Genomic DNA, 7,567 nt, shown 5'->3' with positions numbered 1-7,567 from the left:
CTTCAAATAAAAAAATAATAGATACTGTTTGAATTCTTTCTTTCTTTTTTTTTTGGTCAAGGATACTGTTTGAATTCAGTTGTCCCAAAACGATAGTAGATACCAATCGGGTATGGTCACTCCACAAGGGAAGAAAAAACAAGATGTGTACCAATCGGGTATGGTTGTCCCACAAGAAATTGAACAAATAAGATGGTTGGGTTTGGTTGCCCATAAAAAATTGAAAAACAAGATGGGTACCAATCGATTATGAGTACCTGATAGAATAGGCTATTTACGGGTACCAGTTGGGCAGTTGAATATGATTGTCCCATAAAAAAACATGTATGGTACCAGTCGAGAATGGTTATTCTACAAAAGTAAAAATTTGATGATTGATGAGTTAGTATCAATGCAATGGTTGCGTGATAGAATAGGCTGTCCATGTTTAAAATAAATTATTTTTGAGTATTGATTAGATATGATTATCTAACAAAATCAAAATTATATGGTTAAAATCAATAACATGCCTAAGACAAGATGTGATGATGGTGTGATGATGAGTTTTGAAAATATAACTCAATATTTTTAACAGACTTTTTTTTAAAAAGATATCATGTATGATTGTTGTTATTACTGTTTTTTTTTTTACACATTTTTATTGTCGCATTCAAAGAAAAATGAACTTAGAACATTTCTTTTCTGTTATATCGAGACGTGTATTATTCGCAAAATACATTAATCCCTATGACACTAAAATATGGTACTTCGGGACCAAGTGCTTTTTTATTTTCTTTTTTGGTCAACCTTCTTCACATCTAGTGATCTAATGATCATTGGGGTTCTTACTAGAAATAATTTATTCATATAAAATCTCTTTAGGATTTTCTCTGCGTAAGTCTTTTGATAAATAAATATCCCTTTTGCTACATATTTGATTTGAAGGCCGAGACAAATTTGGTTTTCTCAAGATCTTTCATTTCAAACTCTTCTTTCAGAGCATTTATGATCGTTGGGATTTGTTAAGAAGATCCAATGAACATACACAACAATTATAATAAATCCAGACGCAAATTTTCTTATATAAATACATAGGCAAATATCCTCATTTTTAAACACCTTTTGCATCAAATACTATGTAAGACGGTTGTACCACATCCGTCTAGATTGCTTTAAACTATATAAAGATCTTTACAATCTAATCGAATATAATCCTTGAGATTTCTCTTTGGATAATTCAGATATCTTTAGTCCTTTAGAGACTTTCAAATAGATATCATAATCTAATAACCCATATAAATAGGTTATGGCTACATCCATTAGATGCATATTTAATTTATGATATACAGATAAGCTAATCAAATATCTCAAGGTAATTGTATCAACTACGAAAGAATAGGTCTCTTTATAGTCTATACCAGATCTTTCTGAAAAATCTTGTGCTACAAGTTGAGTTTTGTAGCATACAATTTCATTATTCTCATTTTGTTTTCTCACAACTACCCATGTGTATCAAACAAGTTTTACACCTTCTAGTATTCGTACTATAGAACAAAAAACTTCACGTTTTGCAAGGTAATTTATGGCTTCTTTTCACTTTTACCAATTATCCATTCGTCGACATTCTTAGATGGTTTTTGGTTCAAGATCCTCATTTTCATGTATAATATTTAGCACTACATTATATGCAAATATATCGTCGGCAATCATTTCTCTTTGGTTCTATTTTCTCCTATAAAGACAAAATTTATTAAAATTTATTAAGATCTTATCATTTTGACAAATTTCAAGTACCTCAACATCTTTCGATGTTTCAATTATATTGTGACTTTAGACAACTGTATGTCTACATCCTCCTCAACAGAAAGTGTATTTGCCTCTTTATCATAATTTGCCCCTCTTCTTTTTCAAAAATTTTTATCTTTAGAACTGATTGATCTACATGCTTTTTATAGGTCATTGTCAACAAGAATGTTAGCAGACTTGAAATTTCTGTGAATCACAGCCGGCTGACATTGCTCTTGCTCATGCAAATACCTTGTCAGAAGACAAGAAGAAACATTAGATTTCTCATTCAGATCATCAAAGATTTGTGTCTTTCAAATATGTTAAATCAAGGAAAGACTTTCCCATGCTTCAGCTTCCAATTATCTTTTTGCATATGCTTCATTTGGTTTTCAGAAAGATCCTAGAACTCTCTAAAGAGATTTGATCAGAAATTCATTGTTGTTAGAAAAAAGCCATCATTCTTGGGCCAGCAACCAACAGCTTAACCTTTAGGGTTGAATTGGTTTGCAAAAACTATTTAACTATTAAAATCTTTCACACAAAAAATAAAGCATAATGTGGCAAGTATTACTAGCCATGAAATTTTAATTTAGCATTTAACAATTTAACTTTGGAAGTATTAGCAAAGTTGAAATAAAGCTTCAACATCAACTACCATGACTTGAGCAAATTAATATCAGCAATTGAATGAATTCTCCAAGGAAAACTAATATTTTAGGCAGGATAAACCAGACTTGTGAAAATAAAAGATCTGAACCTGTTATAAGCCAAAGCTACAAATCAACAAGCTTGAGCAATTTTTTCTCTTAAAAACATAATGGTAACTTGACTTACTCTAGGGCCCTAGCCGCCCCAAGTGCTATCCGGATGCAAGCATTCCATGTGAGTCTTGTTTTAAATTCATCCTCTGATGGAGTGCCTCATTGAGTGATCCATTACTGCAATACTCGTATATCAGAAGCCTTTGACCACGCTCTGAACAGTACCCAATAAACTTGACGATTGTTACATGTCGTGTTCTATCAATGCCATTCACTAATTCAAGAAAATCCTCCTCCTCCTGGTGATCACAAACTCTCTTTTCAAGTTTCTTCACAGCAAGTACCTACAGTTCATAATAAAATGTTCTCATTGAACCCAAAATAAGGGAAGGAAAAAGATCAGGAGTAAGACTTTCAAGATATTTTTGGAAGCTAAGTACAAAAGGAATAAAATGAGAAAGAAAGGATTATTCTGAACGCAATTTACCGGGGTGCCCAATTCGTGCCCAGAGTTGGTGAAGCTGCAGCATCACCATTACTCCAAGAGCCAAAAGGAGACATGCCTCTCAATTATCAACATTAGTCAATTAATAACCCATATTTCTAATTAAAATTTTAAGCAATAAACAATTTTATCTGCTTTTATAATTGTCTACAGTATAAAGGATAACTTATTACTTCTAAATATGATAATTTTTTTTAGATAAATATTTTACAACAGATAGATATGGAGTGTTTAATATTATTGTAAATTTAAAAATCTTACGTTTACAATAAACAAAACTTTATATTTATTGTTAGAGAATAATTAGAATCAATTTAGATCAATTAGTATTATTTATATTTATATAGTATATTTGTATATTAATTGTAGGATTTTATGTCTTTATTACTATGATTCATTTAGCACCTATAAATACCTCTTGTATATTGTACCTCAGAATACAACTCAATAATAATTCTTTTTAGCACGTATATATATTTCTTGTATATTATACTTTTATACACAATTTTGAATAATACACAATTCTTTCTCCAGTTTAGTCTCTTGTTTCTAACATGGTATTAAGAGCATATGTTTTTTTTTTCTTTACAAATTTGTCCATATCCCTTTTGTTTTTCTCTTCTGACAGTATTTTTTGTCTTTGATTTTTGTTTATTTCTCGACGCTTTGGTTCGTCACCGTCCTTACCATCGTCTTCGTCTCGTCATCATGAGTTCTACGAGTCCCGAAACGTCGCCAAAAACCTCCTCACACGCCGCCGAAAGTCCCTGCCGTCACCAGTTTCTTCTCCTTTCCAGATTCATTCCACGCCGCCGGATTGGGCCCTTGATCAACGGCCTAGACGCTCCCATGTGTCACGCCTATGCTTGTCCACACCCAACCCGCGACCGCATCTGCTCCGACCCACCAGACCCGCACCTGGACCTGATCCGGCCCGTTGGTTGATCCACGTGTCTGTGTCAACGCTGACGTGGTTCTTTCCTCCATTCAGGCGTTACCACGTGGCATCCATCTGCTGATGTGGCAGATAGTGGGATCCTCTCTAAGATTTTTTTGGTGAACTCTTTTCGATTCTACCCTCTATTTTCTCATTTTCTACTCTGAAATTGTAATTTTCTCTCCTCTCTTTGATCTCTATATCTACTATTATGGAAAAGTCAAATGCTTTTGCTACCACAGACAGAAAGGATGAATTCTGTCGAAACTGTAACCATTCTGGGTACCTCTTCTCAGACAGTCCTTCTGTTGAATGTCGCACATGCCACCAGAAAGGTCTCATTAACTACCATTATTCACAGCTGTTCTTCCATTATTACAAGCTCTCGGGACATTTGATTACTGCTTGTTCTACTCGTCTACCATGTCCTGATCAACTCAAGTATCATTCTCGTCCCAACTTCTCCAAGATTGTGCCTGCTTCTACTGTTTTTGCTACTACTAAATCTACCACCTTTGCTCCTCTCAACCCGGTTCCTATCTCTCTATCTGATATTGCGTCTCTTCTTCAGCATCTTCTTTCCCTTTCTGGTAATACTCCTGCTGCCTTTTCGACTACTCCAAATAATTCTAAATGGTATTTTGATTCTGGTTGCTTTAATCACATGTCTCTTTTGCGTCATCTTTTCTCGTCTTTGTCTACCACTATAAATGCACCTTCTGTCAATATTGTTGATGGTTTCCTCTTGCATGCGAGACACAAGGGTTCTATTTCTCAGTCAACTCTTACTCTCCCTGATACTTATTATATTCCCAAATTAAACTTTAATCTTCTTTCTGTTGGTCAACTTGTTGATCTCGGTTTTGATGTTAATTTCTCCATTTCTGGTTGTCATGTGCAGGATGGCCGGACGGGATAAATCATCAGGACTGAACGTAATGTCAGAAGGTTGTTTAAACTTGAGAATCTTCATGTTCCTCTTGAGACAAATCTCTGTGCTGCTTCTTCTCCATCTACCCTTCACTTGTGGCATCACCGTCTTTCCCACAGCTGCTTAGAAAAATTGCATCCTCTTGTATCTCAGGGGGTTTCAGGTTAGGTTAATAATAAGTCTTTTAATTGCATTTCTTGCCAAACTGCCAAACAACTTGCTTTATCTTTTCTCAATAATTTATCTCTTGCTTGCTTCCCTTTTGATCTTATCCACTCTGATGTTTGGGGCCTCGTTCCGACCACTTCTATGGGAGGGGCTCGGTATTTTGTCATTTTTGTTGATGATTATTTCTGCTTTACTTGGATTTATTTGATGACTAATCACCATGTGCTACTTCAGATTTATATTACTTTCGCCACCATGATTAAAACTCAGTTTTCCAAGGTCATTAAAGTTTTTTGACGCGATAATGCTATGGAATACCATGACTCCAAACTTTTAAACTTTCTTGCAGAATAGGGTACTTTGTCTGAGTATTCTTGCCCTGGTACGTCTCAATAAAATGGCCGAGCTAAACACAAATACCGTCACATTCTTGACTCTGTTCGTGCAATGCTTATTTCCTCTTCGTGTCCTGAGCATACTTGGGGTGAAACTGTTCTTACTGTTGTTCATGTCATCAATAGACTTCCTTCTTCTATCCTTGGTAACATTACTCCCTTTGAGTGTCTTTATCATACCTCTCCAGATTACAGTTCTCTTCGGGTTTTTGGTTGTGTCTGTTTTGTTCTTCTTTAGCCTCATGAACATAGTAAACTTGAACCTTGGGCTCGCATGTGTTGTTTCCTTGGTTATGACACTGAACACAAGGATTATCGTTGTTGGGATCCTCTCTCTAGATGTATTTGTATATCTCGTCATGTTGTATTCTGGGAGCATCACATGTTTTCTAAGTTCTCCTCATTTGAGTCCATTCCTCCTACTCAGTCACCATTTTTTACTAACCCCAATGTTGATCTTTTTCCTAGTGATGATTCTACAGGTTCTATCTCAAGTCAACTTCTACAGTCTCCTGCTCTTCCGCTTTCTCCATCTCTCGATGATTCCAGACCGGACGATGATCATGCTCTTACTGTCACGCCTCCTCCTTTCACTCGTTCTTCTAGGGTAAGAAATCCACCTCCTCATCTTCTTAATTATCATTATTTTTCTACTATTCTTCATCACCATGAATCTAAGTCATTCAGAGAAGCCTCCACAAATTTAAGTTGGTAGCAAGCAATGCAGGAAGAAATTCAGGCACTTGAAAAAGCACACACTTGGGACTTGGTTAATCCTCTCTCTGATCAGGAAGTTGTGGGTAGTAGATGGGTATACAAGATCAAGAATCGCTCTGATGGTTCTATTGACTGTTATAAGGCACAATTAGTTGCTCAAGGTTGTACGTAAGAGTATGGTATTGATTATGAAGAGACTTTTGCTCCTGTTGCTCGTCTCACATCTGTTCGATCTCTCTTGGCCATTGCTGTAGTCAAAAAATGGTCTCTCAATCAGATGGATGTGAATAATGCTTTTCTTAATGGGGATTTGAAAAAGAAGGTCTATATGAAATCACCTCCGGGTTATCCTTGTCTTTCTTGCAAAGTCTGTCTCCTTCGCAAGGTACTTTATGGTCTTAAGCAAGCCCCTCGTGAATGGTTTGACAAATTTAGCACCACTATGTGCAATCTCAGTTTCACTTGAAACCCTCATGAGAATGCTCTCTTTACTCGTAAAAGTGGACATGGAGTTGTTATTCTACTTTTGTATGTTGATGACATGATCATTACTGGAGATGATGTTGATGGTATTTCTGATCTCAAAGCCTCCATTCACCATATTTTTTAGATGAAAGATCTTGGTTCTCTCAGTTATTTTCTTGGTTTAGAGGTCATATCCACAGATGATGGCATCTATTTCACGCAGGCTAAGTATGCTTCAGATCTTCTTGCTCGCGCTGGGATTACAGATAGCCGCACTGAGTCAACTCCCCTTGAGCATAATGTTCGATTTACCCCTATGGATGGTACTATTTTGGATAATCCTACTCTTTATCAACAGTTAGTTGGAAGACTCGTCTACTTAACTGTCTCCCGACCAGACATCGCCTTTCCGGTTCATGTTCTTAGCCAACTCTTGTCAGATCCTCGTACTACTCACTATGCGGCAGTTATTCGCATTCTTCGCTACATTAAAAGCACCCTATTTCATAGCCTTTATTTTTCTGCCCATTCATCTTTATCCCTTCAGACGAACTCAGATGTTAATTGGGCTGGTGATCCTACTGATCATTGTTCTACTACTAGTTATTGTTTGTTTCTTGGTAATTCTCTCATTTCATGGCGAGCTAAGAAACAAATGTTCACTGCTCGATCAAGCACAGAAGCTGAATACCGTGCTCTCGCTGACACCACTGCTGAGGTTGTCTCGATTCGTTAGCTTCTCGAAGACTTGGGTGCTCCTCAATTATCCTCGACTGATGTTTTTTGTGACAATCACAGTGCTATTCAGATTGCCCATAATGATGTGTTTTATGAACGCACCAAACACATTGAGATTAATTATCATATTGTTCGTCAATGTATCCTTATTCATGTTGTTCATCAACGTATCCTTATTGATGT

General features: G+C 36.2%; 1 long non-coding RNA gene across 1 annotated transcript; it reads right to left on the bottom strand.

Moving 5' to 3' along the window:
- Positions 1,705–2,924, bottom strand: LOC110270008. The gene is made up of 2 exons (XR_002358961.1): positions 2,602–2,924; positions 1,705–2,016 (listed from the first exon to the last, which is right to left on the bottom strand). It is a non-coding gene; the product is annotated as an uncharacterized LOC110270008 (long non-coding RNA).

The sequence above is a fragment of the Arachis ipaensis genome, chromosome B03 (assembly GCF_000816755.2).
Source record: "Arachis ipaensis cultivar K30076 chromosome B03, Araip1.1, whole genome shotgun sequence".
Classification (NCBI taxonomy): domain Eukaryota; kingdom Viridiplantae; phylum Streptophyta; class Magnoliopsida; order Fabales; family Fabaceae; genus Arachis; species Arachis ipaensis.
This window is presented reverse-complemented; position numbering and strand designations above follow the sequence as displayed.